The 17,614-nt window shown below is 42.6% G+C and overlaps 1 protein-coding gene across 1 annotated transcript in view; it reads right to left on the bottom strand.

Moving 5' to 3' along the window:
• ZNF462 (zinc finger protein 462) overlaps positions 1–17,614 on the bottom strand; it is an 87,914-nt gene that overhangs the window by 49,117 nt on the left and 21,183 nt on the right. The window lies entirely within an intron of this gene.

Here is a 17,614-nt window from a genome sequence, read left to right as displayed (position 1 = left end):
AGCTTCTGCCTTCAGGAGACACACCCTAACCTTCCGGGAAGTTGACAATTCCCGCATCATTCACTACCATGCATCAAAAGCTTTCACAGGGAGAAATCTGCCTTCCTTCACAGCATCCTATCAGTCCTGATATTGGTGGAAAACCTAGACCTAACAGCAAGGTTAGATGCAGTGACACCAACCCAAGGCAGAATACTTTCCTCTGCTTACTTCCACCAAGCTTTTAAGGGTACCTCCACTCTTGTTAAAATGTTTACAGTTTCATTTCAGTCTATTCTAGGGACAAGACCTTTGTGCCTTAGCAGTCTGTGAGATGGAGACAGCCGGAGGAAGAAAAGGACAGCAACGGGAATAACCATACCGAAAAAGTACAATGGAAACATGAGTTACAAAGACTCAAGAGCCATTATGACTTCCTTGATTTATCCAAAAACCCTGCATACCTTCAAGTATAAAGCAACATAAAATACAGTGAAGGATGGTGGTTCAGCTCGTGACAATTAATCCTGCGACAGAGGGCTGCACTGCCATGAAGGACAGGAGACACAAAGCACAAGCCAAACAAAAGACTTAGACCCTCCTACCCTGTGCAGTGCTTAGACACAAGAGCTACCTTCCTGTGCTAATACAGCAATTGCCTCTCTAGGCTTCTATGCATGTGCCGGAAAAGGATGACAAATCGAGCATTTCAGAAGTCCAAGACACAACAGCAGCCCAAAGCAATTTAAATTCCTTGCATCTGTTGTATGTGGAGTATGAAGGAAGCAACCTACCAAGTGAGGAAAAAGCTCCAAAACACTAAGGCACAGAAACAACAGAGGGTACTGCACCAGGATTTTAGATGAAAGAATGCTTCTTCTGATAGCCTGCTAAAATAAACTTCTAGCAAGTCAAATTCCGGACAGTCTGAGCACAGAGGCTCTCCACATATTTACCTGCATTACTTTGCAGGCTGCACCGTGTGCTTTCTCTCCCCCCACTCCTTCTCACCACCAATAAAGAAAATGAACGCTGCACCAGCTTCTTTTCAGCTAACAAAGTTACAATAATCGAGATACTCAAGCCTTTATGTGCAAGCACCAGACCAAATTGTGTGGAAGAGGTTGCTATCTGCTCTGGATCAAATTACAGCAGTCAGTGAAGCCCCACCCCACGTCTCCTTTAGCACAGTCCATTAGACCTGAAAACAAATTTTTCCATGGAGCAGACGACTCCTGCATTTAGAGCACTTCACAGAAAAGCAGATCATCCAGTTTTCACTACCCATCCCCCAAGCTTAGTCCTTTCATCTCAGCCAAACAAGCCACAGCTCTGCTGAATGTGTTTATCACACTTTCAAGAGATATGAGCCCCTGCGTCACTGAAGCTTTAAGACTCACTAAGCTGCCCTAGTCCTCTGAGCTTTGGGAGCAGCCATTTTAGCTCAGACAACTCCTGCACTCAGAGCCTCAGAGCTTCTTGCCTGTGCACAACATGGCCTCACTTATCTCAGCTTCAGCTCAAGCACACCAGCCTTTTTCTTTTTTTTTTTTTTCCCCCTTTTTTAACTCCTCCTCCTTAGGTGATGCTTTAGAAATCACCATCCCCCAGAACACATCTCCCTTTGTCCTGCATGGCTTGCCTTCCAAATGGTGTGGCTGCTCTCCCCCTGCCCTCCTCAAAGCTGCACCTTCTCTCCTTCACCAGAGGCTTGGGTTTCCCCAAACCATCTCCTCAGGGTTGGGTTCCCCTGTCCCATGGATGACAAAACGTGACGGTTCGCTCCACAAACGCTGCATTCACAGCATCAGGACACTGGTCCAAGCTGTCCTACATGCAGAGGCGACACACCGCTGAGCCTCCCAGGAGCAGGAGGAGGAGGAGGAGGAGGAGGCGCGGGGGAGTGAGGGGAGACAGCAGGCGGGGAGCCTCCAGCCGGGCCTGTCCCTGGGGAGCTCTCCTGCTTGGCGCAGAAGACACACCACCCCACTCCCCTGCCAGATTCCAAAGTCTAATGACCTTTGTTAATCACCAGCCAGCCTGTCTGCATCAGCAAACCCTGCCAGCAGACACACCCTTCACACAAAGGCTGTAGCTATGCCTTTTAAGAGAGGTTCTCTGAAAGCTCCATTGTGTGGAAGAGATGAAAAACAACGCGCACACAAAAAAACCTCACTCTTCCCCCCCCCCTTCCCACAGCCCTCCCCCTCCTCAGACCCCCGAAAACTTCAGACCCTTTAGAAACATCACCGCAAAACGCTCTCAGCTCTGTCTCTTTTGGAAAACTTCAGGTCAGCTTACGAAATAGAAAACCAGAAGGGAGACCAACGCTGAGAATATGAAAAAAAGACAATCCTGGCAACTTCTAGAGGTGAAAACCACCACCATGTTCATCTCCAGCACAGGCTGCTGCTTGGAGAATGCATCCTTAAGGATGCTGCTGTCTACACAAGCTTAAACCAACCTTTGTGTTGAGAGGTATCATTAATAGCTGGTGATTACAAAACTGGTGGAGACTCTCTAACGGGTTCCAGCTTGAATCTCAGCAAGGTCTGCCCCACAAAGGCAGCACCAAGTCCGAGAAGAGGTTAGTGTTACTGCTTCCCGTGAGGAACAAACATCAGGTACAGCTGAGTGGACTTCAGTGTGATGTTTTCACCATGCATCACCCTGACAGAGGGACGAAGCATTCTGTAAGGAATTCTGCTCTACCATTTCCATGTTCTTCTTTAAAATCCTGTCATTGCACGAGGGCTAAAAACAGAAACTGCCAGTTTGAGCTCATATATCAAAAGAAACTGTAACACAATGTGCATCTTTCTTCCTTTTTTGTCTGCATGGGACCTGACACCGGGAGAGACCCACCTACCAACCAGCAAAGAGCGTTTTCAAGTGCCAATGGTAATACACTGGCAAGACACATTCCAACACAAGGAGACAAAGCAAGGTTCTCACATCTCCATCATGGTCAGCTAAGGGAACACATTCCATAACCATTTACATTTTCAATAAGAAAATTCAGAGGGGAATGGAGGTGGAGTGAGACAGGAGTTACCAGATCTACTAACTCAACAGCAGAAGTGTGGGAAGAAAAACCCGAAGCAACCAAACAAAACCACCATTAAATGAATCCATAAATCCCACAAGCCCTTGAACATATTCACAAGCAATCTCTTGAGACCACATTGCCTATAAATAATATGTGATTTCTAAAATACTTTTACTAATGCAATGCTAACCTCACGAAACATTATTAAAATGCCATTGTCTGGCTAATTTGCATTTACAACCTCTTCTTAAATACATGGCCTTAATGCTTAAATATGGAGGTATTCTCATTTTTCTTATGAGCAAAAAGCTTTCAAAACATTGGGCAAGAGAGATTCTCAAAGCCACCATTTTAAAGACAAAAGGTGGTCTCAAATTGTCTTCAGCATCCTTCTCTACACTCATAAATGCCTGAGAACATCTGAGACACAGTTGCATTAGATTTCGAGGTTTTTAAAAATCCAAAACAAAAGATAATTGTGCTTGTTGAACAACAGTAATTACAGAATTTGGCAGCAGCCAAAGTAGTACAAATCATTATGTTTAAGTTTGGTTTTAAAGCTTCAAAATATAAAATTAATTGTGAAGCCCAAGGCACTGACCTCAAAATTGAGCTTCTGTGGTTTGACTACCCATCTGTTATATTTTGAGATGGAGTCAGCAGAGCTTCTACAAGTTAAGAATATGCACACGCACAACCACAACTAAAAAGGTCAGTCAGACCACACAACACTGTGAGCTTCCAGCTCAGCATTAGTAACACTGCATGTGAAACAAAGGCATCTCCAGCTCTCCAGCCCTTCCTCTGGTCAGAGGATCTGAGGCATCTTCATCCCTACATCACACAACCCAGATTGCACACACAGCTTTCATTTTACTCAGTGAGAAGGTGGAGCTGAAGAGAAAATTTCTTCCCCCTTGCAGGGACCAGGGAAATGGTTGAGTCACCTTCCCTGGAGGTATTTAAAAGATGTGTGGATGTGTACCTTGGGGGCACGGTTTAGTGGGTGAACATGGGCAGTGCTGGTTGATGGTCCTCGAGGTTTTTCCAGCCTTCTGCACCCTTCCAGAAATTAACTACCAAACACCATGGAACTGCCATTTGCTGGCAAGTAATTGCTTGATAAGACAAGTTCTCAAAACTCCCATGAGTAACACCTCAGGCATTTTTCTTTGCTGGAGAAGGCTGGGTTTTATACCAGTGCCTACAGCTGTGCTGAGAACATTCCAACTCAGCCCTGCTGCCTGGGCTCCTGGCCAGGTTCAGCCCATGCACAGTGGAGCTGCTGCTCTGATGTCTTTGGATTTGGGACTTTCTTTTTTCCCCCCTAATTTTTTTTTTTTCTTCAACACTTTTTATAATGTAAGATCACAACAGGGAAAACGAGGACTGAACAAATACAATTATAGGAGTAATGCAAAAACTTACACATTGAGAAACTGGAAACCAGAAGGCTATTCCAACTGGAGGAAGCCAGCCTCATCTTTCATTTATGAAAGGAAACCCCATAATTAATTAAGAATTCAGAAAATAAATTCAGCTCTCAACTGCAGTCAGGCAAACTTACTCAACTCATGGGTCTTTTTCAATGACTGAATTCCAGTCAAGCTATTGGAATTCTAGATCTAAATCCTCAAGCTAGAGGAATATCTGTCCTCTGAGGACTGTCTTTGGAGTTACTTCTCTGAGCCGGTAGCAACATAAACTAAACTGAAACACCATTTCTTTTTCCACTTTTTTTTTCTTTTCAATTTCATAGAACTGGATTTTGATGGAACTCCATGAATTGGGTTGCAGCTCTGCAATATACATACTTTGTGGTTCATATTTTTTTGTAAAGGAATTAATGGTAAAATTTTATCACCTGTTACAGCTTTAATTATCAGTATCTCCATACATCCAGTTTGGAGTTGTTTGTTCCATTCTGAAACTCAACAGTTAAGGTGAAAGAGATTTGTTAGCTGATACCTATGATTCCATTCTTCCACTAAGTATTTCCCTTGACTTACATGGGAAAATGTATCAAAATGTAATGTATTTTCAGGAAGAACTTTACTATTAGAGATTCATAACAAATCAGTAGTAATAACAATCTAAACTGAGAAGACACAAACTCATTTTCTTCCCAAAATGTCCTTATCCAGCCACCTGAAAAGGTGTTTGAACCTGAAGTGGGCTTCAGATCTGATTCCACGAAAGGAGGTCTTCCTACTACACATTCTTAGTACATTATCTTCCAGACTTTTCAGAAATCTCCCTGTCATGGACAATAGGATAGCAAACTTTGTTGATCTCCATACAGTTGATACTTATTTATGTTCCTGAATACAGACATTTAACATACCTGACACCACACTAAGTCTATCACACCTTGCAAAATCTTCTACATTTTAAAAAAAATATAAACCACATTAATCTTAAAGCTCATGGAAGAGATGCTACTAACTGCTGCCAGAAACATGGATGGGTTTTTTTTTTTTTCAGTTCAAGAAAACAACAAAGATTCACAGAACTTCTCACATAAATGACATGAAATGAGTCCATACATTGCTATCAACTCAACTGGGTCCCCAAGACTATGACTTCTCAAAAAATGGGAGTGGAAAAAAGTCAAAACAAAGAAATAAAAAATCCAAAACTCTAGAAAAACATGATTATGGAGTATTAATACCTATTAGCCATCTCACTGTAAGACCCTAGCAGGATAAAGGCACACCATGGATTTTCGATGAAGGTGTGTAAGGAGAATCAGACAGTGGCACCTGTCTGCTTCTGCTGGGGCTTTACTGATTCAGGCTACCTAAGTGCCGATCACGCCTTCATTTCTCACAAATAATGTTTCTTCTACTTTTTTCTGTCCTGGGGTCTACATATATATCTGTTCTGTTTAAAAAAATACATTAGGAGGCCATCCAAATGCCTGAAGGATACTTTCAAACTTCAAACTTTTGAAATAAAAGCAGATTGCAAATAAAATGCCACAATCTTATTAAAAGACAGACTGTCATGCAAATTACAATTCTGGCTTTTTTTGTCCTTCTTTCCTTTGGCTTAGCTGTGAGGCAGTACATGATACAGAGCATAGGCAACAGAGTCTTAGGATAAAGAACTTCCCTTATGAGAAAGGCTCTCAAACATTAAATGCTCTTGCTCCAAGCAAGGCTAGGATGAGTTCTTCTGATCTTCTGAATTACTTTCATGGCAAGTTATTAATCCCTACAGAAATCAGAAAGACACTAAAATTATATATAAGAATCTGAACAACTGGATGGTCAGAGTAGCGCTTTCTTCCTTATTAAGTATGATACTTAATTTGCTGCACAAAACTAGTTTAAGAGGGAGATGAAACAGCATGGGGCAAAATTTTTAGAATAGAAATGTGGTTTTGCCACTTGGTTTCTGTACTAAATGCTCACAGGACATGAGCCAAGTCATCCACCTCCCTGACACAACCCAGCCCTTCAACGCTCTTGTGCACAGACACACGTGTCGAAGGGGCAAGTGGGCTGGCCCAGCCGGGGAAAACAGACACCAGAGCCAAGCAGCTTGGCTTTTGTACCCTGCTCATTAGTGCTCCCCATATGGCACAATGGAACTGAATGCGTGGGTCTGGGGTTTCTAATTTCCAGCCAAGAGTGTATTGTTAATTACCTCGAGTAATGCTGTTGCTGTGAGTTAAGAGGTGCAAACCCCGGTGTGCGTGGAGTTGAGAGAGAGGGGGAGATGTCAGTAGGTGGTGCTGAAGAACACGGCAGCACCGTGCCTGGGTACTCCAGAAACAACCTAATTCCTTCTCATGCATTGCAAATACCTTCCAGGAGCTTTTACACAAAGGATGCATTACCAGCCTCACCCTGGAAGGAGCAGGGGAGGAGCAGGCTCCTCAGTTTGGCACAACCCCAGCAAAGATCTCTTCCCTGCCAAGAAAAGTCAGAGCTGTTTTAAAGGGGGCCCTGCCAGGAGCAAATCAGATGCGACAAAGTCCACCAGAGACTCTGCTGGACCACGGACAGAAAGAACAAAGTCACAAAGTTGTGTCTGAAGAGAAAAGAGATTATCTCCTGATAGCCATATACCCTTAAAACACTCTCTAGTGCCTTTAGAAGTAATCTTGCCATTCACCCTGAACTCCATGCTCCATGCCATGGTCACTGGCAGTGCTGTGGCTGGTGAGCTGCAAACTTTAAAGACCAAATCTCAGTGTGCAAGAAGCACGGTATTTTTACAGAGGCTAAATGCAGCTTTATAAACTGGCAACAGAGCTAAACCATGGGAACACAGAAACTGCTGGATTATTTTAGGGGCCACAGAATTTTAATCTTAAAAAGATCTGAGATTAGGCCAGCCAACACAGCTGGTTTAAAACACACACAGGCACTCAGTGTAGTCACAGAGGTGAAAATCAAGTCACTAGCACTCAGAAACCACAAATGCAAAGGGCAAAGCTCTGCTTTGGGCCTGCTACTGAAAAAATGCGATGCCAAATAAAGCCACAGTATCACTAGCTTGAAAGATGGATGTGAAAAGTTGCTTTCCTGGACTCACGTTCCTCCTTTAAGTGCAGAAACTGAACCGGACCTGATGTAGCTGTGGTGACAGAGATTGAACTTGGCTGGTGAGAGGAGTAATCTTCCAGCCAGAGATCATTTCCCTAATTTGGCACCCCATTACCCTGTTTGGTCATTCAAGACTCGCTAAGAGAAGTTCACAGGGGCAGTTGGGAACCAAAGGAACATTGCCTGGATCAGATCCAAGGAAGCCACAGCCCTCTGCCTGTCTTTCATCACCCATAAGAGCTCAGCTGAGTAAGGACCCTTGGAAGTAAGGAGCCCTCTCCCTCAGTCCATCCAGAGATCTTACATGCTCCAGAGGTACTTTAAAAGTGTGGAGGGGATGGAAAAGGACATTCAGAGGAATGGTTTTAACCCCACGAAACCGAAGCACCAGAAGTCATGTTCTGTACCAGCAAGCAAAGCTCAGTGCAACAGCACATCACCTCATGCAAACCAAAACCCACCTCGTGCATGACTCCAATTATAAAGCAAGATCCACTGCTGAAACCCTGCTGGAGGATAAGAAAATGCTGATTAACAAAGTCTGAAGATTGTTCAGCTCTCCCAGCCTACCCCTCAGAAGCACGTTTGTTTGAGGAGCTCCACTGACACCCTAGCTATTTTAACACTGCCTTTGTCTCCAGCTATCCCTCCCCTTCCCCCAAGCTTTCTGCTATATTTGACATTTGCAGGGCAGCAAGCAGAAGCTTCTCTGTCCGCCAGTTCATTTCCTCAGGTAATACAAATCCATCACTGACCCATTTATAATACCAGACAGAATACACAGTTTTATTTGCCCACTGACTCACACGCAGTATGGCAGCCAGCATCTCTGCCCCAGGTAAAAGAGCACACACTTTTCCAGCACTTGACAGATCTCAGACCAGTGATAACCATTAGGCTGCCACCTTTTTCCCTGCCAGCCCCTCCCAAGAGATCTTTTCCACCTGAGAAAGTGAAGGTCCTCTGTCTGTTTTGTGGTGGTGGCAGCAAGATGCTGGTGCTGCCACTGATGGATGAGACGGGATGATGCAGAAAAGGAGGAGAAGTTGCTGCTAATGTATTGCCCAAAATACTTTGTCCCAAACAACTTCAGCTGTAGATAAGAGTCTTTTGAATTACATGTTGAGATGCACTATGAATGCAGTATCCTGGGTCCAAATGAGAAACTTGCTCCTTTTTGTCCCCCCTTCAGCCCCCATTTCCACCCACTTACTCCTTCCAGGAATCAAATTTTTGCAGTTGTTCTGTAACAATACAAAAATCAACTACAAAATACTTAAAATAGCACTCTGGCTCATAATCATAATCATTAATGTGATACATAGATGGCAGATGTGCCCTAGAAGAAACCAAGTGTCTACAGTGCACTTCACGATGGGGGGAAGGGGGAATTCTGAGTGATCCTGGGATTACGGATCACAACATTTGTGAATCCACCATAGTTAATGAAAGTTCTCCAGCCAGAAAGTGTTTTAATCAAAGAGGAATTAGAAACTATTAGATTAAAACCAGGAAAAAGCTGTTATTCCCTAAATATTAAAAAAACCCAAACTTTGTTATGCAGGTAATAATTAAGAACAATCTCCAATCCAAAAAGAAAAACAAATAACACAACCAACCTCTTGTTAACCTTACTTCAATTCTTTCCAGTAATAAACATCTCTTGCCCCTGACTACTACAGATGCATTCAAATTAAGGAGAAATCTGCTATTAAAGCTTGGTTGTATCAAAAATGGTAAGAGGTTGAAGCTCGTAATGGAGTTCTTCTGCCCTACTTTAATCCTTTTTTTGCTTTAAATAAGCTGTTTGAGGGTCAACCACTGAGATCCAATTTCTTTTTCTTCCTCCTAAGAAATACTCAAACAGGAAATGGATCATAACAAATAAAAAATAACTAAGACTTTCTTTGTAATAAGGGCTGCGATTATAAGCAACTGCATCCTTCAAAAGCTACAATCCGTGCAAGTATGTAGCCATTACAGAACTCTTAAAGAGTTTTTTTCTCTTCTGCAACTCCATTACACAACACCTTATTTTTTTTTCAGCTGTTGCAAATGCTTTGCATTTAACGACTTAAAACTCAGCATTGTCTTCAGGCATTTAAATTCATCTAGGAAGGTAACAAAATCCAATTTTAGAACAAAATAGTCAGTCCCCATTGTCATAAAGATGACTCGTTTTGAAGAGCCATTCTCACTTGACCTTAAAGATACCGGGGATGAAATCTGATAAAAAGAGAAAGTGGCTGCCAAAACTTGGCTCCAGAATATGTAAACAATTGCCAAACTACGTATATAGCCCCCAAGGTCTCTTGCCACAAGGAAAGTTCAGTTCAAGACTAGTTTATCAACATAAAAAGTATCTCTTGGGATAAAAAAAAAAACCAAACAAACCCACCCAACAACAACTGAGTAACCTGGAATCTGCACTCAAGTATTTTATTTTTGTAACAGGCAAGAAGAGACTGGAAGAGATTTTGAGTTTTCCTGGCCTAAGAGAAGAGAATTTTTGGGTAAATTCAAGGTGTCAGGACTTTTTAGAAACCACTTAATGTGTGTCCCTAGTAAAAATTTGGACGTTTTCCAATTAGGAAAAAACAAAATGCACTTAAAACCCCATCAAGATTCTTAGACAAATTCAAGAAAAGGCAGCCCAGTGGCAGCTCAGGCTTTGTCAGGATTTTGGTTTGGTGCATAATAAGCAATAAAGAGAAGCCTCAGGAGAAGCATTAAATAAACAGCCAATAAATGGTCTTCTAATAGGACCTGTCCTCATAAAAACCCTTATTTTGTTGCAAATGCAGTTACATTATTGAAAATTGGTGGGACAGTGGCTCTTCAGGACAAGTATTCTGCTTTTGGCAACAACTAGAAGGCCACCCACACTTGGCTTCAGAGAAGCAGGGTGGGCAGCAGGTCAGTTCTCCTCTCCCCCCACCAGCACACTCGCTTTAGAGAGCACCTGAGGGAGAAGCTGCTCCAGGAATATTCCCTCTCTGGAATGAAGCAGACAGATCATCTGGGCTGCCAGCAGCTCCACGGCCAGAACACAGAAGCACAACCCAGTGTCTGCCTGTGTGAGTGTGGAGCAGATCCTCAGGTTCATCCTGCACATCACACCCAGCCACGTGTGCGAGCAGGGACACAGGTGAGGCTGTACCCAGAGCCAGACGTGCTTTGGGACCAAAAATGGCTGTTTGGAACTGCAGTGCCTCTGTCTAAATAACTCCATGGCTTGGAAAACCTTGACATTTACTCTGCATGCAAGAGTGGATAGAAGCGGCTAAGATATTTTAAGCTAATAAAGATGGAAAAGAAAAAAAAAAAGGTTTACAAATATGCAAAAGAAACTCAGAAGATTCAAGTCCTGTGGTGGTGTAAAATCCATCTGTAAACCAAGCAGAACTTTCAACCTGATGAGATACAAACAAAATTATGGAATACAGCTTGCCTTTTAATCTGGAAAGTTCAGAAGTAATGTTCTGAAAGCAAAGGAAGGGTTTTCTGGCTCCCAGTGATTTCAACAAAGAGAAAGTAAATTCACCTATGATAATGGCAAAGACACCTCTACTGCATTCCCAGTTCCAAAGCAAAGGGGTACATAATTCCTATTATCTTTACTGATTATTGTAGAGCCACTTAAAAAAAAAGGAACCAAGGTTTGACTTAAAGGGAAGGCACTTAAAACCTTCCCAACTTACTGCTTTTCCAAGACGTACATATAAGTACTTCCAGAAGATCGAATGCCATTGAATCCTCCAGCTCAAGGAACTTTTAAAATAAAGCAGGATTAAGTTCAAAGCAGAACCACATAAAGAATTCTATTTTGTTCTTACTAAAGGAATAAAGATGGAAACAAGCAAGCAAGAAACAAAAACAAACAAGCCAAAAAAACCCAGAAAACAAAACCTAAAGTATAAAGACATATGTTAAACTCAACTGTTTAAAAAAAAAGAAGTTTTATGGTGGTTGAAAGGGACAGGGTACATATTTTCATTTACAAATGGAGAGGAGACAAGGACAATCACATATATAAACAGCACATTCTCATTTCATTAGGAGTCCAGCTAAGTGAACAGCTCTTCAGACACAGCTTTCAGCAACACCACTTGCCAGTCAGTCAGGTGGATCTCCTCCCCGTTCCTTTCATCCCAAAAGAGCCATACATGAACCTGATGACATCAGAATTCATACAAAGAGCATTCCGAGACATTTGATTTGTTTTTAGCCAACATCCTTGAACACTAAGGAAGAGAAAAAAGAATGTAATGCGGTTTGCAGTCCACGCTGGACTTTTTTCCGTTTTAAAAGTCATTTGAATAAAAGGCATTTGCGCCTTTTTTTTTATTCGTTTCTAGCAACAAGCATTCATTCAGGCGTGGGTTCTTGTTTGCAGGAATGCACGCAGAGTCAAAGTTCCACATTAATTTATGACCTCATTGACAATGTGTCTATGGGAGAAGTGTACAATCAGTTCTGCGCAGATTTCATTTTCCCTTCTGCTGTTTATGGAACACTGGAGCATGACAAAAGACAGGATCATATGTTTCAGGTTTCCATTCATTTATCACAGACAAGTCATTAAAGTCAGCAGAAGTCACTTGCTGCCAGACAGAGCAAAGACTGAAGTATCCCCCTGTTTTTCAAATGGCTTTAAATTCAAAACGAAATCTGAAGGTTCACAATTTTAAACTGCACATAAGAAACAAAAAGGCAGATTTAAGTATTTCAGGCAGCAATACTGACAGTCTGTTCCATCCAACCACAACCTATTTATTTGACTCATGCAGTTCAGGCCGCACTTGTTGGTGGGCTCTGTCTGTGTGAAAAGCGAGTTGAGTGAGTCTGCACCACAAAAAAAACTTCTTCCTTTACCTGGTAGTGGAGAACCACAAAGAAGTGCAGCAGCCTGGCTCCAGGTCACACAGCTGGTCTGTGGCACAGCCAGCAGCACAAAGTGGCTTTCCAGACTCCAGTGCTTGCTTGTTAGGCGATGCTACCTTCCTGTCCCTGGAATCCCAGTGCTAACTTCCCACAAGAGGAAGAAATGAAAAAGCTCCCCAGCAGAGCAGAAGTTAAAATTCCAGAAGCAAGGGTAAATCAAAACACCACACACAAGGATACAACTGATGCTCTTTATTTATCTTTGTGTTTACTTTCTAACTGGAGTTGCCATTTCCACCTTTCTGCACAGAATCCAGGCCTTTTGCTGAAGAATTTAGGTCAACTCGGCAAAATGTCTGCAGAGCTGCAGAGAAGAATACCAGTGGAGACAAAGTTCGGGGCTGGTGAACATGGTCTAACCCTCATAATACTTGACATTGCAGTGGAGGAGGGACTTGGAAAAAACACTGGCCTGTTTTTTCAGGAGGGCTTTATTTGAGGGGGAGGAAGGATATTTGGTTTTCAGGGCTGGCATCTAGAAAAAACTGAAATTCTCGGTGAGCTGAGAGGCTTTTGTTTTAATAGGACTTTGCCCAAACTGCTGAGCCTTTCTACTCTATTCCCAAACTCTTCCAAATAATCAGCAAAATAATATTAATTCTGTTCTAGCAAATATCTGGACAAAACTCCATCAATACTTACTAGCAGTGAAGTCTCCTTTATAAAGGATATCTGCAAGAGGAACTCTCTGGGTCTTCTTCAATGTCTTTTTTTAAGCAGGAGATATTCAAGACCATGGAAGAGGAAGTTTGATTTAATCAGACCTCTCTTTCACTCATGCTAGCTGGAGCCACAAAGCATGTGCACACTTCCACTCCACCCTGGCTGTCAAAATTTATGACAGCAAACCAAGCAATTAGTTTTCACATGCTGACAGTTGGCACCTATCCTTCATTGTTTGTACCTCACCACAAGCAAGATACAGGTATTTTATGGATTTCTTGCAAAAATGCTTAGGTTGTAAGAGAATCACATCCTACAAAACCTTTAGGCTACATATCACCTTCGGCCTATGTTCAGCCAGCATGTGAAGGTACTGTGGTTTTTTTGAAAATATAGTTTTTCAACAAAATAAGTGTTCCATACTGAGAGTCTGGTGTCTAAGAAAACACATCTTTCCAAAAGACTCTGTGCTCAGAGCCATGTGCAGCCTACCAAGGACTCCTGATCCCGTTTAATGTGAACCCAAACTCTGCAAAAGGAGCTTACAGACACAGAGCAGCCTCTGTAGTAATCCAAGATACTGCTGGCATTCCTGCTGAAGGAAGCACACTGAGCATGCTTCATCCTGTGTCTGCAGAGCAGAACCAGCCTGAGCTCTGCCAAAAGCCAAGTGTGTCATGGGCAGCTGTGACTGCTACTTTGCCTGGGCAGAGATGAGGGAAAACACCTCTTCTTTGGGTGTTTATTTTCCCTGCCTGTAGCTGTCAACTGCGATACACAAAGATTCTTGGTGCAGCTGGAAGACACCTGGCTAAAAAACTCAGTTTGCATTTGCAAGGTACACCTGGGCACACCATGCAGTAGAAAGCATGGGCTCCAATCTTCCAGCACACCTGAGGTGGCACACGGGCTGTGCACAGGTGCCTGCTGCACTCAGTCTCTGACAGTGTCACCCCAGAGAAGGACAACCCCTGCTGCTTCACACCCTGGAGGAACCCTGGCTTCCCACCCTGGTCAGCCCTGCTCACAGTTGCCACGCAAAGCCTGGGAGTTGGTGTGAGATCAGCACTGTGGGGAAGCAGGCAAAAAAGGGTTAAGTCTTTCACTGTCTTCATCCCTCTCTACATTCATAATTAATGAAGAATTGTATCCTCCTAGGTTCCTAGACTTGTTTGTCTGAGTAGAGTCACCTTTTCTTTCAAAAGACCATTCCTTTCTAAGATAATTTGCCTCACTTTCCAAGCTGTGTTCCTGGCATTAAACTGCACCTTTCTGCTTTTCTGTCACAAATTATTCTTCCTGGTCTATCCACTATCTCCTCTGTATGCCTCTCATCCTCCAGGTCTTCTAGAAAGATGATCTGATCATCTGCTATTTCTACAGTCCAACAGATAAACATGCCAGTGATATGGCTCTGAAGCCAAAATAGTTGGTCCTCCCTTTCTTCTGAAGGTGTCTGGCGTCCCTATCACTCAGCACTCAGCATGAAGTAAAAGCCACTGCTTTTCTCGCTTAAGAAAGGAGCACATTCTCAAAAAAGACCTCAGCCCAGACCCCTTCCTCAGTAGGGCAGAGAAAATGAGGGAGAGAGAAGGGAGTGCCGGGAAGGGCCTACAGCAAACATCACCAGGAATGACTGGCAGCTGTCTGTCCCTCAACCTGCTGCTGCTGCTGGTGCTGCTGCTGAGGGGCCTCCCATGCACACCAGAAACTGGCATCTGAGGCTACAGAAGCCCTGATATTTCTTCCTCTTTCTTTTTGAGGAACAAGACTCCCTTTTTGGTTCTCATTGTCTGCTGCTCGGGGCTCTATAACTGATACAACCGTGGCCAGCCGAGGTCCTGCGTATGTGTTGTGCGTGTGTGTTTGCTATGTCTGGATCCTCAGGAAGGCAGCCTGGTATTTTATTTTTAAACTTTGGCTCCTGTTGCACAGCCCCACATATAATGGCTCCACTCCTGAAGGTTGGATAGTCTTCTGCTATCAGTTTTCAAAGAAAAACAAAGCCATCCAAGCCAGTACCACCAAGAGAACAGGAGCAAAGTTCTCGCCTGAAGATTTTCATTCTCACAAAAAAAACCCAAATAAAAAACCAAAAAAAACCCAAGAGATTACAAAAAATATTAAGCCATCACTGTCATCCCAGCTTCATGCTGCTGTATTCTTGCAAGCTGTAGAATATTGTGCAAGTCCCAGTAACTGCTGTGGTTTTAGAGACTTCTCTAGGTTTTTATTTCTAGAAATTTGCTGGAGTTCTGCCAGTTTTCCCCAGCTGAGGACCAGACCTTAACGTGGATCAGTACTCACTACAGCTTTTATGATGAAGTGGAGAGTCAAAACAGGAGTTTCTCCTCACCTGAAAGCAGAACCTGCAATGGATCTCCCAGGTCTCAGAAGCTGGAGGAGACAGAACCCAGACATGATAATCAAGGCCTGGTGCTATGGTTCACCCTTCCTGGAGCACCTGACCTTCAGATGTGTTGCAAAGCTGACAAACTAACTGATATCCTATACTTCTAAGCCACCTGCAGTACAAGATCATTTAAGCAGTGAAGGTTCACTGTCAAAAAAGAAATAAAAAAGAAGGATGTTTCATTTTCAGCTGAGCACACAGGGTCTCTATCTACAGTCCTGATTACTAGAAGAAAGGAAATGTTCAAGTTGAAGACAAGAGAACTTGCACCCATGCCTGGGAGAAAAGATTTGACAAAGGATATGGGAGAGAAATGGAGAAAAACTGGTTTGAAAAGAGGAAGTCATCTTTTTATATCTTATCTTATCTTATCTTATCTTATCTTATCTTTACTTGCAGTTCATGATGGGACACCACTAATCAGAGTGTTATTTACAGGTTAAAATAGTCACTCACTCCAAAAACAAGGGGGGAAAGCTTCAACATCTGTCTCCTTCTTCATTGCTGACCACCTTTCTTCTCCCATTGTCTTCTAGCTCTTTCAGTCACACTACTGCCATACAGAGTTCTGAATCTGGAAAGAAATCTTCCAAAACTGAAACTACAAATTAAGAACTGAAAACAATCTGCCAATTAGGGAATCAAAATTCTCCTTCATCCTGCCGTAGTAATTGGTTTATAAAGTTTAAAAAAAAAGCATTTACAGTGAGGCCTCTACTGCTGACCTTCAAAGCCAGGCTAATGTACTATTTTTCCCCTGAAACTGACTTGGTTTTTCATCAGTTATCAAAAAAGAGGATCTAATGGTAGTGCTTACTGTTAAAGTCTTTCATAAGCACAGATGATGAGTTAATCTCTAGGTTGCCTAGATTTATCACCTTTAACACTCCAAAGGCTAAGATTTTGAAAGATGACTAACAAAAAAAATATGAAACCAATTACTACTGAAATCACTGAGACCCTGAAATCTACTGAAATGCATTCACAATAATAATACTACTGCTAGTAATAATTTCAGATGGCTTGGTTGGGCTACCTAGAGTAGAATGTTAGGTTACCCTAGGAGACTGGCATGTTGACAAATTATGATTGGGTTTTTGTGCAACAACCTCTTCTATGGTAACTACAGGACAAAAGCCTCCGGTTCCCATCTGTAAAACCAGGACGAAAGTTTGGGGTGACTAAAGTGCTGCTAAATTCCAGAGGAAACCAGAGATCTTCCTTCTGGGGGATTTATTTATCCTGTAGAAATCACTGTGTGAAAGTCTACAGTAGCTCTGTCAGGACTATTAAAAAAAAAAATTATTTCATTTTTTCTTCTGCTGTAGAGACAACAGAAAAATGCATCTGACTATGAAGAGGATCAACTTCCACCCACCTTCTGCACAGATTCCACTTTTCCACTTGGAGAACAAAATGCAAATCACTGGTCCATAGTTTTAAGCTGAAAACGGGGATATGGAAGAAAACCCACTATAGATAATCAAGCCCAAACTGATAACTACAAACCCACATTCAGCCTTATCATTTCACTCAGTTTGGTTAATTTGCTTCCCGCTCGTTTGCCAGGTGAGAAGGAATCTTCTTGCATGTTCTGGTAGAACACAACCACCTCCTTGGACTCCGTGCAGCTCCACATGGCAGGATTCTCATCAGCTGTGCTTTAATCCCTAAACTGACACGAGATAACAGCACTGGGACTCATCTTGCTGAAAGTTCACCTTCTACAGCCACACAGTTTGTCCACAACCAACCCAATCAAGCCTGTCTCCCACCACAGCATCTGAAGAGAAACTACACTTGACCCCTTACAACTTCTGACAGTCCATCAGAAATTCCAGTACCTCTTAATTTTTTTGCACCATTAAATTAGAAATAAAAAATTGTTTACATAATGAGCATTTTTCTAGTCTCATGTTCCAGCCACTGCAGCTTTATACAGCTTAGTACAGACTCCAGATTCCAATAATCCTGGACACAGACTAGCAAATTGTCTGCTTTTAGTCCTTC

Source organism: Coloeus monedula, assembly GCF_965178545.1.
Source record: "Coloeus monedula genome assembly, chromosome: Z".
In the NCBI taxonomy this organism is placed as follows: domain Eukaryota; kingdom Metazoa; phylum Chordata; class Aves; order Passeriformes; family Corvidae; genus Coloeus; species Coloeus monedula.
The sequence above is the reverse complement of the archived record's forward strand: the minus strand, read 5'-3'. Positions and strand labels throughout refer to the sequence as shown.